At 42.8% G+C, this 19,026-nt stretch overlaps 1 protein-coding gene across 3 annotated transcripts in view; it reads left to right on the forward strand.

Moving 5' to 3' along the window:
* Nucleotides 1–8,940: 8,940 nt before the first annotated feature.
* Nucleotides 8,941–19,026, forward strand: part of USP18 (ubiquitin specific peptidase 18) — a 30,772-nt gene continuing 20,686 nt past the window's right edge. Inside the window, exon 1 of one of the 3 annotated variants that reach the window (XM_065939343.1) lies at nt 8,941–9,021. The gene's annotated coding sequence lies outside the window, so the exon portion shown is untranslated. The other 2 variants (XM_065939352.1, XM_065939361.1) reach the window with 2 other exon arrangements.

Below are 19,026 nucleotides of genomic sequence, written 5' to 3' on the forward strand. Positions count from 1 at the left end.
TTCATTATACTTGTCCAGAATCTTCTATTTGTCCTCATCTTTGATCTTGCCTTCAAGTCTGTCATCTTCAGTCTTTGCTTTCATATAGAATGCTCAGAATTCAAGTGAATTTCTGGAATACATCTTGTTTCCTCTTCTCATATACAGCTTTGTCCTTCTAAGCCCTTGGACCATATGCTTAGTGTCTCCTTTGTTCAAAGAGCCCTTGTCATTTTTTATGGTGATTTTGTTCTATTTTCCTGTACTCTCATTCATAGCAGAGTCACCTGGGACGCCAATGGAATCCTGAAACTACTTCACTGGAAATAAATACATTAAACTGTGTATCAAATGAATACCACAACCACATAGAAGAAAAAAAAAATACAATCCATGGCAATGAACACAGTATTTTGATTATATATCTTCTGTGTAAAGATATAAAGAATAGAAAAAAATGACTTGAATTTAGTAAGTTTGCCATTGGTAAACAGCATAGCCATTCTGAAACTCCCACTGTGTGTTCTCAGATTAAGCAAAGAAATAAATAGATTGATGCTAGTGGGAGTCAAAGTTCTCAGTAGAAGATGGAATACACGACTATGAAATGGGATAGAGCACAGAACAACTCTGTAACAGTGGATCATATTTCAAATTTGGAGTCTTCAATATGAACTCACGTTTGCTCCTTTGGATTTTTTTTTTTTTTTTTAGATTTTTCTTCATATGGACCATTTTTATTTTTTTAAATTTATTTATTTATTTATTTTTTGATCATTTACTATCTTTATTTTTTATTTTTTTATTTTTTATTTTTCAGTGGGTTTTGTCATACATTGATATGAATCAGCCATTGAGTTACATGTATTCCCCATCCCGGTCCCCCATCCCACCTCCCTCTCCACCCTACTCCTCTGGGTCTTCCCAGCCCACCAGGCCCGAGCACTTGTCTCATGCATCCCACCTGGGCTGGTGGTCTGTTTCACCACAGATAATATACATGCTGTTCTTTTGAAACATCCCACCCTCACCTTCTCCCACAGAGTTCAAAAGTCTGTTCTGTACTTCTGTGTCTCTTTTTCTGTTTTGCATATAGGGCCATCGTTACCATCTTTCTAAATTCCGTATATATGTGTTAGTATACTGTAATGTTCTTTATCTTTCTGGCTTACTTCACTCTGTATAATGGGCTCCAGTTTCAACCATCTCATTAGAACTGATTCAAATGAATTCTTTTTAACGGCTGAGTAATATTCCATGGTGTATATGCACCACAGCTTCCTTATCCATTCGTCTGCTGATGGGCATCTAGGTTGCTTCCATGTCCTGGCTATTATAAACAGTGCTGCGATGAACATTGGGGTGCACGTGTCTCTTTCAGATCTGGTTTCCTCCGTGTGTATGCCTAGAAGTGGTATTGCTGGGTCATATGGTAGTTCTATTTCCAGTTTTTTAAGAAATCTCCACACTGTTTTCCATAGTGGCTATACTAGTTTGCATTCCCACCAACAGTGTAAGAGGGTTCCCTTTTCTCCACACCCTCGCCAGCATTTATTGCTTGTAGACTTTTGGATAGCAGCCATCCTGACTGGCGTGTAATGGTACCTCATTGTGGTTTTGATTTGCATTTCTCTGATAATGAGTGATGTTGAGCATCTTTTCATGTGTTTGTTAGCCATCTGTATGTCTTCTTTGGAGAAATGTCTGTTTAGTTCTTTGGCCCATTATATGGACCATTTTTAAAGTGTTTGTTGAATTTGTTAAGATATTGTTTCTGTTTTTATGGATTTTTTTTTTTTTGTCCGAGAGGCATGTGGGATCTTAGCTCCCTGACCAGGGATCAAGCCTGTACCCCCTGCCCTGGAAGGCAAAGGCTTAACCCCTTGACCACCAGGGAAGTCCTCGATTTTGTTTTCTTAGCTCTGCCATTGAAAGAACTCAGAACCAATGGCATGCCATAGCATTGAGAACATCTAGTGCTTGTATCCTGGTTTCTAAATACCATCCCCCTCTAAAAGGAATTATGACTCACTGGAGAACTGGCTGATTTCAGGGCTGTCAGAAAAGCATTAATATAAGATGATCCTGGAATATCTTGGGCCAGAAGGTAAAGAAGTGCTCAAAAAATGATGGGAAACAGGTCATAAAGACCCAAGAGTCAGTTTGACAGAGCTCCTACTGGCCAACTGAACACCAAAATTGACAAAGAAAGTACACATTGACTATAAATGAATTTTTGCATCCGAAGAAACAGAAAAGCAAAGAGAAGGAGAAGAAGGGAAAGCCCTCATTTTTAGCAGAATGCCAACTAACAAACATAGAAGAACCACGGCAGAATCATTAGGGATTCAAAGATAAAGGCAGCTATTAGTTTGAGCAGTGAAAACAGATTTTATTTGGTAACCACTGACAGTAAGGGAAAGAGCTGAACTCCATTCTAATTGGCACAGAGGGGACTGGGTGTTTCAAGGAGAGAATGGGGGGTGGGGGTGGGGAGGAGGCTCAAGTGAAAAGTCACAGACAGTGGTCTGTAATGTGATCAGCTGTGTCTGTTGCTGGCAGGGCTCCCAGGGAGGGTTCTGTCCCCACAGAGACTGGGGATAGAGGTCCATGTCTCAGAGGTCCTTGAGATCTCTCAGGTTCTTGAGAAAGACACTCCTGAGTTGAAGGAGGTACGGATACATCTCCAAGGGACAGAAAGGATTCTCAATTATAAGCCATTTTGAATAAATACTCTGAGAAACTGGGGCATACCACCTGGTAACAGTTAGAACAAACAGTAAATTATTTTGACAGCCTTGAGGCTTTTTCAGGCAAGAACTCAAAAGAGGGCTGGGTGTCCCAAGGATGTGACTTTGCTGCCAGAGGCTGTGGCTTTGCTGCCAGAGATGATCTCATCTCTCTGCTCTGCCTCCCACTCCCCCACCCCACCCCTTGCCCCTACCTCCACTCTATTTTTTTTAAATCAAGCTTCTTTGTTCAGGGGTTTGGATGGAGTGTTTGTGTGCAGTTTTTATAATTCTCATGGGCTAAAGAATATTTACATGTTCTCAAAGCATCTCTCCTCAGATTACTCATTAATTAAAGGGGGACTACCTTTACAGTGGAGAAATCTGGTGGGCATCGTCTTAACCTGGGATGGATGTTATCCTTACCAAGAGCAAGACCAATGGTCATTGGATGGCCTCTGACTAAGGGCACAGAGGATACGTAATGTACACAGCATGGCTGTCAATCACGCGGAACTCAAATCCTATCAGTAGGAAGCAAGCTGATAAACCCAGATTAAAGAACATTTTGAGAAACAAGAAGCCTATACTTTTTTAAAAAAGGCCAATATCATATAGGACAATAAAAAGTCAACTCCAGAGGAAAGGAATCTAGAGAGACATTAAAACTAGACGAAAAACCAGTGATTGATATTACTATAAACCTATCAGAATGGCTGAAATGAAAAATAGTGACAACACTAAGTGTTGGCAGAGATGCATGAAAACTGGATCACTTACACACTGCTGGTGGATATGTAAAATGGTATTGTCTATAAAAGATTTTGACAATTTTTTAAAAAATTAAGCATGTACTAGAAATTGATCTTCTGGACATTATGCCAGGAAAATAAAAACTTAGGTCCACACAAAAAACTCCCATAAAATTGTTAATAGTACCTTTATTTGTAATAGATAGAAACTGAAAATAACCCAGATATTCTACAACAGATGAATGGATAAACCAACTGTGGTCCACTAAAATAAAAAGACACAAACTACTGATACATTCAACAACCTGGATGACTTTCTAGAGTGTTAAGCTGAGTGAAAAAGGCCAACCTCCAAAGATTACATGCTGTGTGATTTCATTTGGATAGCATTCTGGGTTTTTTGGCCACACCTGAGGATCACAGGATCTCAGTTTTCCCCCACCAGGGATTGAACCCATGTGCCCTGCATTGGAAGCACAGAGTCCTAAGTACTGGGCTGGTAGGGAATTCCCCTACATAATATTTTTGGAATGACTAAGTCATACAAATGATGAACACATTAGTGTTTGGCAGAGGTTGAGGTGGGGGGTGGGGGGATGGAAGTAAGTGTGTCTATGAAGGGTGACCTATGGGATGCTTGAGTCCATGGACATGTTCTGCATGAACATTGGCTGCATCGATGTCAATGTCCTGGTCACGATATTGTTGCAGAAACCAGTACTTGAGAAACCAAGCACCACACTCAGAGAGTTGGAGAACTCAGGTTTATTACGTCGGCGGGCCCACTAAAGTTAACACTCCAAGCTCCGAGCCCCAGACAAAGGGATTACAGAGTTTTTATAGACAGACTATAGTGGGCAACACTAATTGTTAATTGGCTGGTTTAAACTAAGGAGTTTTGCATGCATGGGAACAGCAGTCAAGGTGGGAAGGGGAATGCCTGGCCTGGACAGGCATGATTAAGCAGATTTGCAGGTGCAAAGAGCCGGACAAGGGTGAGTGAGATAAACTCCAGTTACTAGTATTGCAAGACCCCACTTTCTGAGACTGTGTGACCTACGTGATCTGGCCTTTGCAAGGGGTAAACAGCTACAGAGGCAGAGGAGAAGGAGGTTATGTAAAATTTTTAAATTTCCTCTTCAATATGTGCCACAGTCCTACTAGATGGGAAAACTTGAATCTCTCTGCATGATTTCTTACAATTCTCTCAAAATAAAAAGTTTAATAATAAAAAAACCTAAATGAAGGAGATCATGGCTTAGATTCTGTATTGGAAAAGAGTTGATAAAAAGGACAATACTGGGATAACTGGTGAAGTTTGAATATTGAATATGTTGAAAATAACGCACAGGTCATAGCAAACACCCTCTTCCAACAATACAAGAGAAGACTCTACACATGGACATCACCAGATCACCAACACCAAAATCAGATTGATTATATTCTTTGCAGCCAAAGATGGAGAAGCTCTATACAGTCAGCAAAAACAAGACCGGGAGCTGACTGTGACTCAGATCATGAACTCCTTATTGCCAAATTAAGACTTAAATTGAAGAAAGTAGGGGAAACCAGTAGGTCATTCAGGTATGACCTAAATCAAATCCCTTATGATTATACAGTGGAAGTGAGAAATAGATTTAAGGGACTAGATCTGATAGAGTGCTTGATGAACTATGGATGGAGGTTTGTGACTGTTCAGGAGACGGATCAAGACCAACCCCAAGAAAAAGAAATGCAAAAAAGCTAAATGGTTGTCTGAGGAGGCCTTACAAATAGCTGTGAAAAGAAGAGAAGCTAAAAGCAAAGGAGAAAAGGAAAGATATACCTATTTGAATGCAGAGTTCCAAAGAATAGCAAGGAAGGATAAGAAAGCCTTCCTCAGCGATCAGTGCAAAGAAATAGAGGAAAACAACAGAATGGGAAAGACTAGAGATCTCTTCAAGAAAATTAGAGATATCAAGGGAACATTTCATGCAAAGATGGGCTCGATAAAGGACAGAAATGGTATGAACCTAACAGAAGGAGAAGATATTATGAAGAGGTGGCAAGAATACACAGAAGAACTGTACAAAAAAGATCTTCACAATCCCGATAATCATGATGGTGTGATCACTCACCTAGAGCCAGACATCCTGGAGTGTGAAGTCAAGTGGGCCTTAGGAAGCATCACTATGGACAAAGCTAGTGGAGGTGATGGAATTCCAGTTGAGCTATTTCAAATCCTAAAAGCTGATGCTGTGAAAGTGCTGCACTCAATATGCTAGCACATCTGGAAAACTCAGCAGTGGCCCCAGGACCGGAAAAGGTCAGTTTTCATTCCAATCCCAAAGAAATGAGATACCAAAGAATGTTCAAACTACTGTACAATTGCACTCATCTCATATGTTAGCAAAGTAATGCTCAAAATTCTCCAAGCCAGGCTTCAACAGTATGTGAACCATGAACTTCCAGATGTTCAAACTGGATTTAGAAAAGGCAGAGGGACCAGAGATCAAATTGCCAACATCGGTTGGATCATCAAAAAAGCAAGAGTTCCAGAAAAATATCTACTTCTGCTTTATTGACTATGCCAAAGCCTTTGACTGTGTGGATCACAACAAACTGTGGAAAATTCTTCAACAGATGGGAATATCACACCACCTGACCTGCCTCCTGAGAAAAATGTATGCAGGCCAAGAGGCAACAGTTAAAACTGGACATGGAACAACAGACTGGCTCTGAAGTGGGAAAGGAATACACCAAGGCTGTATGTTGTCACCCTGCTTATTTAACTTATATGTAGAGTACATCATGAGAAACACTGGGCTGGAGGAAGCACAAGCTGGAATCAAGATTGCTGGGAGAAATATCAATAACCTCCGATATGCAGATGACACCACCCTTATGGCAGAAAGCAAAGAAGAACTAAAGAGTCTTGTGATAAAAGTGAAAGAGGAGAGTGAAAAAGCTGGCTTAAAGCTCAACATTCAGAAAACTAAGATCATGGCATCCAGTTCCATCACTTCATAGCAGATAGATGGGGAAAAAGTAGAAACAGTGACAGACCTTATTTCTTTGGGTTCCAAAATCAGTAAAGATGGTGACTGCAGTCATGAAATTTAAAGATGCTTGCTCCTTGGAAGAAAAGTTATGAGCAATCTAGACAGCTTATTAAAAAGCAGAGACATTACTTTGCCAACAAAGGTCCGTCTAGTCAAAGTTATGGTTTTTCCAGTAGTTGTGTATGGATGTGAGAGTTGGACTATAAAGAAAGCTGAGTGCCAAAGAATTGATGCTTTTCAACTGTGGTGTTGGGGAAGACTCTGAGAGTCACTTGGACAGCAAGGAGATCCAACCAGTCCATCCTAAAGGAAATCAGTCTTGAATGTTCATTGGAAGGTCTGATGCTGAAACTGAAACTGCAACTGTTTGGCCACCTGATGGGAAGAGCTGACTCATTGGAAAAGACCCTGATGCTGGGAAAGACTGAAGGTGGGAGAAGAATGGGATGACAGAGGATGAGGTGGTTGGATGGCATCACCAAGTCAATGGACCTGAGTTTGAGTAAACTCCGGGAGTTGGTGGTGGATAGGCAGTCCATGGGTTGGCAGAGTCAGACAGGACTGAGTGACTGAACTGAACTGAACTGCAAGTTGTCAATTTGTCCTTGAACCTTAACTTCTCTGCATGCCCATCTGGTGATCCTCTAGTTTCAGTGACCTGGCATTTCATATGAAGGTGTGGCAGTGGGAATTAAGGTTAAGACCCCTCTGGAATCCTGGCCACACCCCTTGTAATCTTGTGACTTTAGGCAAGTCACTTAAGCCTCTTTTTTTTTAAGATTTTTTTTTTTTTTGGATGTGGGCCATTTTTAATGTGTTTTATTGTTTATGTTTTGTATTTTGGTGTTTTGGCTATGAGGAATGTGGGATCTTAGCTCCCCAACCAGGGAGACCAGGAACCAAACTAGACCCCCTGCATTGGAAGTTCAGTTCAGTTCAGTCCAGTCGCTCATCGTGTCTGACTCTTTGCAACCCCATGACCCGCAGCATGCCAGGCCTCCCTGTCCATCACCAACTCCTGGAGTCCACCCAAACCCATGTCCATTGAGTCGGTGATGCCATCCAACCATCTAATCCTCTGTCAGCCCCTTTTCCTCCTGCCCTCAATCTTTCCCAGCATCAGGGTCTTTTCCAATGAGTCAGCTCTTCCCATCAGGTGGCCAAACAGTTGCAGTTTCAGCTTCATCAGTCCTTCCAATAAACACCCAGGACCGATCTCCTTTAGGATGGACTGGTTGGATCCCCTCACAGTCCAAGGGACTCTCAAGAGTCTTCTCCAACACCACAGTTCAAAAGCATCAATTCTTCGGTGCTCAGCTTTCTTTATAGTCCAACTCTCACATCCATACGTGACCACTGGAAAAACCATAGCCTTGACTAGACGGACCTTTGTTGGCAAAGTAATGTCTCTGCTTTTTAATATGCTCTCTAGGTTGGTCATAACTTTCCTTCCAAGGACTAAGCCTCTTTTAATTTCATGGTTGCAATCACCATCTGCAGTGGAAGGGGAAATCTTAACCACTGGACCGCCCGGGAAGACCCACTTAGCCTCCCTGAAAATTAATATTCTCGCCTATAAAACTGAAATAAAAATGGGGCCTCTATTAGGAACCTGTCATATAGACTGAATTAGGTTTAGAGCTCAGTAGCGACTTTCCTGGCGGCTCAGACGGTAAAGCGTCTGCCTACAATGCAGGAGACCGGGGCTCAATCCCTGAGTCAGGAAGATGTCCTGGAGAAGGAAATGGCAACCCACTCCAGTATTCTTGCCTGGAAAATCCCATGGGTGGAGAAGCCTGGTAGGCTACAGTCCATGGGATCCCAAGAGTCGGACACGACTGAGCGACTTCACTGTAGCGAATCTGGAATTTCTCAGGGACCCAGTGTACTTGAGGTTCTAAGGTGGAACAGTTAGTTCACTTTCTTTTCCCCACCAGCACGGTGTCACATCGGGTTCCCCGTCCCCGTCCCCGCCCCCGCGCCGCCCCGCTGGCACCAGAGGACAGCGAGCTTCGTATCGTATCTCTCTACCGTATGTCATCGAATCTACAAGCCATCCAATTTTAAGATACCCAATTTAAGAAATTACAAACAACAACAAAAAACAAAAAACAAACAAAAAAAGAAATTACATCATCGCTTCAAGAAAGAAAAAAAAATGCTGCCACGTGTATTAAGAAATGTCAAACGATTGTAAAGCACCTCCGAATGATTACGGAGATCTTAAAATGTCCAAACAAGAGCTTATTCTAGGAACCAGCTTAGGCCTCGTTCTGCAAACGGCGCTGCACGTTTAAACGCGTAACCAGCGGCCGAGGCTCCGACTCGGCGCTCAACTGCGTCTCCTCCGCTGAGTTTCGCTTTCAGTTCGCAGGAAACGAAAGCCCTGCGGCAGGGCGGGGGCGGGGGCGGGGACGGGGCGGGGACGGGGCGGGGACGGGGGTGTGGGCGGGGACAGAGGTGCTGGCGCTGGGGCGCCCGGTGCGCCCGGACCCAGAGGGCCAGAAGTAGGGAACCGAGGTGAGTAGGGAGGCTCGGGGACCGAGGCGAGGACAGGGGCGCGGCGACGGACGAGGGGACCGAGGTGGACGGATCGAGCCTCGCCCGCCGCGCCAGCCCCGCGGCCTCCTGGAGGGCCGGACAGTGGCTGAGCTTCCCCCGCTTTCGACTTGGCAGCGCGGGTCTGACGCATCGCGGCTCTTAGGGCAAGTTTGGTGGTACTTACTGCAGACTTTGTCTCCAGGGAAGATAAGGCGAGGCTCTCTCTGCTCGTTGCCTCGTGGCTACTTAAGGGATTTATTTGGGCTTCGCGGATTATAATAATGGTCTGTATTCGTTAATAGGTGTATTGGATCGATGCAGTTTTCCCACGCTGATGTACTGATTTAGACTTTTTGCATGACTTTAATTAAAGAAGAAATTGCAAAACTGTCGAAGTTTGTAAAAAAAAAAAATTGCAAAAAATGCAGACAAATCTGTGAGATAGAAATAAGGTTTCTTTTAATCCTCAACTCTCTATCATTTTATTGGGTACTATACCAGAAATTTTTTTTTTTTTTTTGCCAGAAATTTTTGTATGTACACCTCTTCAAAATTGCTCTGTAACTTTGCTTCCTCCCCCCTCCCCCCACCCAACAGTATATTATGGACATCTTTCCATGGCAAGCGATACGGTAGGTCCACCTCATTTTAAAAACTGGTGAAAAATATGAGAGGTACATCTTTCTATTTAAGCACTCCGTGGACATTTAGGTTCTTTACCGTGTTTACTGGTGTAGATGATACAACAGTATCGTTCATAGTCACAACTGTGCGAATATATGAGCATATTTGTGGAGAGTTCCTATAAGTAGAATTGCTGGGTCAGTGGGCATACAAACTGAGAAATTTTAAAGATTTTGTTAAATTGTGCAAATCAGAATATTTTAGTCTGAATTTAGACCTTTAAACCTGAAACTCTATTCTATGACCCCTGAAAATCTGGACTTAAAGTTTTGTTTTGAAAATTAAAGCACAGCCTTTACTTTCATGCTTTTTACGGCATTGAGGTAGCTAGCTATACTTTGAAATCATTGAAATAGGGGCAAATATTTAAAACATTTCTTTTTGGTGACTCAGATGGTGAAGAATCTGCCTCCATACGGGAGACCTGGGTTTGATCTCTGGGTTGGGAAGATCCCCTGGAGAAGGAAATGGCAACTCACTCCAGTATTCTCACCTGGAGAATTCCATGGACCTAGGAACCTGGTGGGCTACAGTCCATGGTGTCACAAAAGAGTCAGACATGACTGACACATACTTTCCATTTGGTGTTACACTGTGAGGGTTAGGTGGGGGCTTCAGCCTGGACATTTAGGAGATCTGCTGTGCTCATAGGAACCAGACAGGCCATCAGCTAACAGGTACACAGTTCCTTCCTGGTTTTTGGATCTCTATCAAGGAACTGGGGGGGGGGAAAAAACCACAACTTTTTATTTATTTTTTTAACCAATAAAAATTCATTGCACAGTATGAATGCCTTTATATTAAATATGGTGATGAGCTTGCAAAGAGGTTTCATCTGGAGTGTTTCAGTCTGTGTGCCCAGCGCGTTACTGTTACTGGAGTAGCACACACAGACATGAAATATGAGATCTGAATCTGTTGCCATGATGGGTTGGATTTGGACTGTGAGGCTTGCATCACATTCCAGGCATGTAGGTTTTGTTTCTCTTTGGGCGTTTAAAGATGGAGTTGGTTTTCCTTGCAGAGAGTCTAGTAGTGAGTGAAGAGCCCAGTTAGAGCCCGGGGCAGCCCAGGTTTCCTGCATCGTGTCTTACGTACTGTTTCTCTGAAGTCTCCGGTTGTTTCTGTGCCTACAGTGGTGCCCAGTCCAAGCCAGCTGTTTCTGTCCTTCACGTCTCCCATTTATAAGAGTAAAAATTTTAGGAAGAGTGGGTTAAGTTAGTTTTGTTCTTTGGAACCTAAAATTTTGTTAAATAAGAGACTATTTTTCAGAGCAGTTTTAGGTTCACAGTGAAATTGAGTACACAGAGTTCCTATATACCTCCTGCCGCTCCAGCCTCCTCCACTGTAAACAGTTTGTTACAATTTATAAACATAGGTCATTATCATCCAAAGTCTGTGCTTTACATTAGGGTTCATTGTTTTGTGCATTCTATGAATTTTGACAAATATATAATGGCATGTATCTACCATGTATCAGACAGAATAGTATCACTGCCCTAAGAATCTTGTGTTGGAGCCCATTTTTCAGTCACGCATTGAGCTTGAAAATTCAGCATCCTTAAAATATAAATATTCCTCAAAATATATCCATTCTCCTTTCCCCCATCACCACCTGCTTGGCTCATTTCCCCCATCCTTCTCAGATCTTTAAGTTTCACTTTCCTCTCTTTTTTGCCCCACCTACTTGTCTCCTCTGTGACTAGCTCTGAAGTTTCTTGCCTTTCTCTGTTGCCCTTTGGGATCTGGCCTCTCACCTCTCCAGATGATACCTCCACTGTGTTTTACTGTCTTATTTTCAAGGTCTGGCAGACTGCAGAGTAATGTATCTGGAAAACAGGCTGATCCCTTCCTACTGTTTCATCAGATTTCCTTCGATGTGGTCTCAAAGTCCTAGGTTTTGCTCATGGAATTGTCAACTGCCATCATTTCTCTGTCAGTTTAACTTTTCTAGGCTGAGCCTCATAAGAGGAACAACTGTTTATGACTACTGAAAATATTTACTAAGAAAAGAGACTGTTATATGAGCCATTTAACATGAGCCTGTTAATTATGCCACTTATATTTAGCTGTTTGCGAGCTTCTTATGTTTTCCTCCCTTCACCTTTTATAAAAGGATTGAGAAAAATTTGTAAAACTTCTCATTCCTAATTCACTAATTTTTTGGATCTTAGAATAGAAACACTATTGCTAACAAAGGCTTCCTTAATATCTGTATGCCTTAAATGACTTATTGCTTATTTAAAATCATATTAATTATAGGAAATTAAGAAATTAAGGGAAATAATCCAGGGAAAGACAAAAATGATTTGTAACCAATTGGAATTACCCTTTAATGACATTTTTGATATATTTTGTCCCAGTCATTTTTTCTCTGTGTGTGTAGTTATGTTTTATAAAATTGTGTCCCTACTATGTAATTTGTAAAATACAGAAAGAAAGTAGGCTGTAAAAATGAATTTTGGTGAACAGTCTTCACATAGATCTTTGTATATATATATATCTGTTTCTTGAAGCCAGAGTCCCAGAGCAGAGTCATGTCAATCATTAGTCTTTCAGCTAAAAGTGTCAGGAACCCATTTCAGGCTAATTTTGAAAACAGCAGAGGGGATTCTGAGTGGAGATCTCTGGGGGCAGGCGTTTATCTGGAGGCTGGGTTGGTCCAGGGTCTTAGCTGGCTGTCTCAGGACTCTCTCCTCCATCTCTTGGTTCTGTTACCTGTCATTGGCTGTTTTCCTTGGCTGGGGGTTCCTGTAGTGGGAAAGATAGTTTGATTTACAATCTTCTGGCCTAAAATCTCATCTAAGAAGTCTAAAGGCTGATTAGTTTCAGTCTTGATTGGGTCGCGTGACCATTGCTGAAACAGCCACCATGAGCCCTGTGAGGCCAGGCTTCTGAGCCAGGCAGTGGGTGTGGGCTCCATGCAGTCTTCATAGTCTGAAAGTCGAGAGAGTTTTGTAAAGAAAAAGTGAGTCTGCTACGAAAAGGTGGGGTACTGGGCTGCAGAAATAACCACTGTCCTCTGAAGTCATTTTTGAGGTTGTGGTGCACGTTGCCAAGTGTGCGCCCAAGCTGACTGTGGTTGTCCACTCCCCATGGCCGTGTGTGGATGAGGAGCTGCTGCTCTGCACTGCATCTGTGTCTGCACAGGTGACACCATGAGATCTTCACGGCTGACGCCTTAAATGGAAGTAAAACAGCCGAGAAGTCATGCCCCTTTAGGGAGAGCAATACTGGAACTGAACTGAAAACAGTCTTCATGAAATGACTTGAAGGTAGCTGGTCTGCACGCACACCTCTGTGCCAGTGTTCAGCCCCCTGCAGCCTGAACTTGGTCAGTGCTTGTCGAGAATAGCTTAATGTGCCTGGAGGCGCATTCACCTGGGAATCTTGTCCAAATGCAGATTCCAGTCTTGCCTCTTTACTTCAGGTGATGCTGATGCCACTGGTCCAGAGACCTGCCTTTCTAGTGACAAGATGTTAGACAAGTGGTGGCCAATATCTTAGCAAAATGAAAGAAAACCTCCCCTTCAGATCAGAATTATACTCTCAATATTCATTAATTGAGAAAACACACTGGAAATTACTACATATTCAGAAAAGCTTTTACACCTTTTGGCAGAACACTAAAGGGCTGAGTGTTAAACTCAATGTTTGGTTAGAGGTGAGGTCGTATGCCTCTCGCCTGTGCTGAAATGCACTCCAATTTCAGCACATCACTGGGGTTGAAGAATGGGAGGATTTTACAACTGGTGTCCCCTGAGAAGTGTTTGAATTCTCAACAAGGCTTTTAGTGTGGTTACTTCTTCAGTAGTTTTCAGTGAACAAACTGCAGGTGCTAAGCTCTGCAAACTACAGCATTAGGGCATGTGTGTGTGTGTGTGTGTGTGTGTGTGTTATTGTTTGAGTAGCCTTTTAATCACATAGTGTCTGCTATTCCATAGTGTTTGAACATCTCACATTAAGTGTGTGACAAAACCACTCCAAAATCTCTGATGAAGGACAGCAAAACTGTCTCGATGTCTTTCTGTGACCAGGGTTTCTTGTTACATTCTTCTGTGCTATAGTTACCTCCTGGACACATACTGAAGGGTGTGAACAAAACACTGTATGCCAGACATGCTATATAATTTGTGGGTCCTCTAGTAAAGTAAGAATATGGGGCCCCTTATTAAACAATTGTGAAGAATTTCAAGACTGCAACAGGGGAGTGTTAAACCAAACCAGGCACTTCTGAGTGTGTCTTTGCGGCTACACAGGTTGTGTACTCATCAAGCCAGCCCTGACTATGTGACGGCCAAACCATTCATAGCCTTCATCTTGTTTTTTCCACTGTTGATGACAACTGTATGACATTGACATTTAAAAAACTGATTTTCCAGTCTATAAATATTCTTCAAAGTTTTTAGGAGAGAATCTGACTGGACTCACCATTAACCCATCATGCTGTTTAAAATAGGCTCTGGTTGTTTCTGCCTGTTCAGATGCTTGGTGTATATGATGTAAAAGTAGCACATTTAAAATGATCACTGTTTATTCGATGTGTACAGCAGGATGTAATTCAGAAAATTTGTTTTTAGAAACGTATTTTCCAGAGCAGGTTGTCCTTAGGATTCATAGTTTAGGTAACTGTCAAAAGTCAAGCGTTTGGTTTCCAACCATTGAATTGAGTGACCGTCTAAAGTCATCATTTAGACAAGAGTTTTTAACCTCCACACGTAGACCAGATCTTAAAAAGAGCGGTGTGCTTGATTCATGTGTATAGTCTGTGATGTTTGAAGTTTGACAAGTGTGAACCAACTGTGTTTTGGGTGTTGGTTTCTTTTCAGATTTTTTTTTATATTGTTTCTTACACCTGGATTGAATAGTGATTTATTCTTGATTTTTTTGTAGATATTTTTGGAATTTTTCCTCCTGATGATAACTGGTAAAACTGATGCTCTGGTTTAAATTCATCTACACAAGATTTGAAGTATTTGCAAAAAAAAAAATAATTCGCAAATGCGGTTTTTTTTCTTGAAAGACTCCTGACTTAATTGGAATTACATAATTAAAATTTAAATGCAATTCTTAAAGATTATTTTGTTTAATATGAGAAGTCTGACATACCAAACAATTTTGCAAAGTGTAGAACTGTTCAATCTAACTCCGTTATTCTAAATTACTTTAAAATTTAATAAAATTGCCTAACATAGCTTTGTAAATCAGCTATATTCTAATAAAAATTTTCATAAAGTTGGAAGCCAAAAAGGATATAATATCCTCTGTAAGATATTTAGCAAACTTATTCACTCTTTACTACATGTATTTTCAATTTCCATTCCTTTTTTAATATTTTAAAATAATTTTATGCATATAATTAGTGGTCCAAACCATTCACTGTTGCAGCATCTTTCTTTTGCAGTGAAAATTATGCTTTAGTGTCTCAACATAGAAAGTATATGAGATTCTCTGCCCTAAGTTGTGTGGATCGTTTGCAGCTGGATCTTCAGATATTAACAGTTAACCCAGGTGACCATCGTTTTTTGTTACACTGGTCACCTGGGTGGTGACCACAGTGACCATTCAGTCATGTACCAGTGCAGGGACACCAGAAGGGACACTGAGGTGGGCGTCTGGTGGTTGGCCTCTCAAAGGCTGAGGCCAAGGAGTGGATGGATCTTAGCTGAGTATTAATAAAGTGAAGCCATGCTCTGGTACTTCCTACTCCATCTGAAAAATGAAAGTCTTCATGCAGTGTTTAGTGTGCGTCTGGATACAGTGCCACTTCCGTCCAGAGCTCTGGCTGTAGATGGGAGCGACTGGTCTTTCTGTCAGATCTAGGGTTTGGTATTTTGTCTTTTACCATCTGTTCTTCAGCGTGTGCTCCGGTCTGCCTACTTGGTACTCTGCTCTGCAGTCTGTCTTCAGCCTCTGTCTACCCGGTCATTCCCCTGCGTCCCTCTAGGGGACAGGGCTGACACACCCACATGATTCAGCTTCTGCTTTTCTCGCTGGAGACAGAGCTCTGAGGGAACCTGCCTTTAAGGTTAGGGTTCTTCTTAATTAAATTAATTAAACTGAGTATCTTTGGGGAAAATCCTGGGAGTGATCTGTGATTCAGGTTTGTCAGCAGCCGGTCAGCTCTGTGTTCCCTGCTGGGCTGGGCAGTGTGAATGACTCCTTCATGCCCGCGTCAGCCCTATGTCTTCAGGCCTATGTCTTGTCTGCTCAGACTACTGGCCTTGACTCCAAGTTCCAATTAATTCATTAGCTAGTGGATAATAAATAAACGTTTATGAACCCCTTCCCCCTAGCTGGAACGTTACTGGCAAGTACATGCTTTCTGCTTGTCTCTTCCCTCTGCTTTCCTGTCGGAGGTAATGGCCTTTTTAATCATAGTTATCCATTTAAGAAGCTTTGCCTCCCGTGCCCATTGATGCTTGAACAATATAATATCTCATTTTCCTTGAGTTTGAATTACAAAAGAAATATTATATATTATCTCTTAAGAATTGTCTTTTGACTCAGCACTGTTCCTAAGATTCACCCTTTAGGGACATGTTCACTCAGGTGCAACTAAGGAGTATTATTTCACTGTGTAAATTTATTACAGCCCATGTACCCATTCTTCTGACCTTTGGGCCAAGTGCTTGGATTGCTTCCACGTTCTTGCTGTACAAACAGGTCTGATGTGAGCATTCTTATATATGTCTCCAGGGACGCATGTAAGAATTTCTCTTTAGAATTTTTGGGTTGAAGTTAAGGGAAACTAGATGATGCCAAATTGTTTTCCCAAGTGATTGTACCATTTTACACACCCCCCAGTGGTATATAAGAGATCCTATTTATCTACATTCTTTCCAACACTTGGTTCAATCAGAATTTTTTTTTTTTTTTGACTGCACTGAGCCCTTGTTGTGGTACACAGGCTTTCTCTGGTTGTGGAGTGCTGGCTCTAGAGCACGGGCTTAGTAGTTGTGTCATATGGGCTTAGTTGTCCTGTGGTATGAGGATCTTCCCTGACCAGGGATTGAACCCATGTCCCCTGCATTGGACGGTATATTCTTAACCACTGGACCACCAGGGGAGTCCCCAGAATTCTTAACCAATGCCAGTTAAGCAGTGTAAAATGGTATCTCATTATGGTCAAGGTTTGCAGTTCCTTGACCACTAGTGACCACTTAACTTTTTATAAAACTTCAATTTCTGGAACTCTACATTTTTTTCCAGTCCTGACTTGGATTCACCCATGCAAATTTGCTTAGAGTCCTTAGCACACTCTTCCCACATGCTCCTCCCCCAACCATTGGGCTTCTTTGCACATCACCTGCCTTGCCCCAAGGTGTCCTTTGTTTTAAACTATACCCTTTCCTCCATAATAAACTTAGATCCAGACCCACTTTCCCCACAAAACTTGCCCTTGTGAACATCAGGGAATTTAGGTCACTTCATTTAAACACTGAGTCCCGATGGGCCTCTCAGCCAGTGGCTAAAGTGCAGATGGGTGCAAGGTGTTTAGCTATGTTTATTAAGAACCTTAGGGGGCATTCCCTGGTGGTCCAGTGGTTAAGATTCTGTGTTCCCCATGAAGGGGCCTGGGTTCAATCCTGGTCAGAGAACTAGATCCTGCCCACTGCAACTAAGAGATCCTTCATGCTACAGCTAAGATCCAGCACAGCCAAATAAATGTTTAAAACCAAACCTTAACTTTGTACACTGTGACCTTGTAGTTATATTTCTAAGAATCTCTCCCAAATATTGATTTAGCGACTGGTTGTATCTGATGGTCAGGTAAGTTAGAAAGCCACAGACTTATTTGCACCAGGATAGGGAAACAATGGTCATGAGTTTTCGCAAGCTCTGGAAGATAAAGAACAGGGAAGTCTGGCGTGCCGTAGTCCATGGGGTCGCAAAGAGTTGGACACGACTGAGCGACTAAACAACAACAAGGGGAACTGTTTGCTTGAGCAAACAATATGGGTTGTGTCCTCAGCTTAGACTCCGGGCAGGCCTGAGCCCTGAGCTGCTGGCAAAGCTGAAGCCCTTTCAGCAGAACTCAGTGAGATGAAAAGGCAGGAGGCTGTGGGAGGCCTGGGCGTGGATCACACTTCCATATCAAGCCTGCTTGTAGACACAAGGGAACCTTTGTGCTTGGATCGCTGTGTTGGGCAATGACCTGCATACACCCGTGTGCACTCTGGGCAGGCACGGACAGGGTACGGTGCTGGCGACCTTGTTCCGAGACTCCTCCTGAGATTCCAAGCATACCAGGGGAGGACGCACAGGTAGCCGAAGTCTGTGCTGTCTGGAGGAAGTGGGTTCTGGTTCACATGACCTCTTTTAATGCTGTGGTTTTGTTGCATCTCTGACCTTTGGTTTGCCTGAGGAAAAATCAGATACGTAGAGAAAGGTTTTATACCTAAAGATATTCACTGTAGTGTTTTTTTTTTTAAGTAATGGTAAATAATTGAAAACAACCAGAGTATTCCACAGTGTTTGTTGCTTTATTAGGAATCATTGTGAAATGGTTGATAATGTACTGCTTTTTCTATCTCATGTTACAACAAGAATTTTCCCAAGTCATTTTAAGCGCTTCACAAATTTTCTTGTGTGCTGCAACAAAATCTTGTGTAGCAACAAAATTACAGGCCTCTGTCAATGACCCGTGACCATGGAAGGGGAAAAGGAAAAAGCCCAGGGCAGAAAAGAATGTGTGATAAAGTTTATTATGTGACGGTGCACACATGGGCATGGTGTTTGGGTTCCCAAGGACGTTTGCCCGTCAGTGCTGGCTGAGTGTTGGCATTTCTTGGTGGAGCCTGTTGAGAAGAGTGTATACTCTGTGTGTGTGTGTTGTCTAAGAAACCTCAATAGACTGAGGACCTGCCATTGACTTGCTCCTCCGTTGATGGTGTCGTCCCAGCTGAGATGATCGTGCGAGAGGTGTGCTGGGGAGCACCCTTGGGAAGACACCAGGGCAGGGGGCAGGGAGAAGTGAGCACAGCAGGGTGGGCAAAGGGGGGGACTCGAACTGCCAGACTGTGCAGCAGAGGCCTCAGCTGATCCTGAGGGGAGCTCGGGACTGGGTGACCCTTCAGAGCTATCACACCTTCAGGCAGGTGGTAAGGCCCTCATGCGCCTCATTGTCCAACCCCTGGAGAGGGACTGGGCCAGCTGTCTTCACTGGGGTGAATTCCTCAGGGGCCTCAGTGGGGGGCTGTCGACCACCAACACCCGTCGGCCTGGGGAAGGGCTTCTGTCCTGCCAGAGTCTGGGTGTCGCCACCTCCCACCAGGCAACATAGCTGTTCCCACATCA

This window comes from Muntiacus reevesi, chromosome 1 (genome assembly GCF_963930625.1).
Source record: "Muntiacus reevesi chromosome 1, mMunRee1.1, whole genome shotgun sequence".
NCBI lineage: Eukaryota > Metazoa > Chordata > Mammalia > Artiodactyla > Cervidae > Muntiacus > Muntiacus reevesi.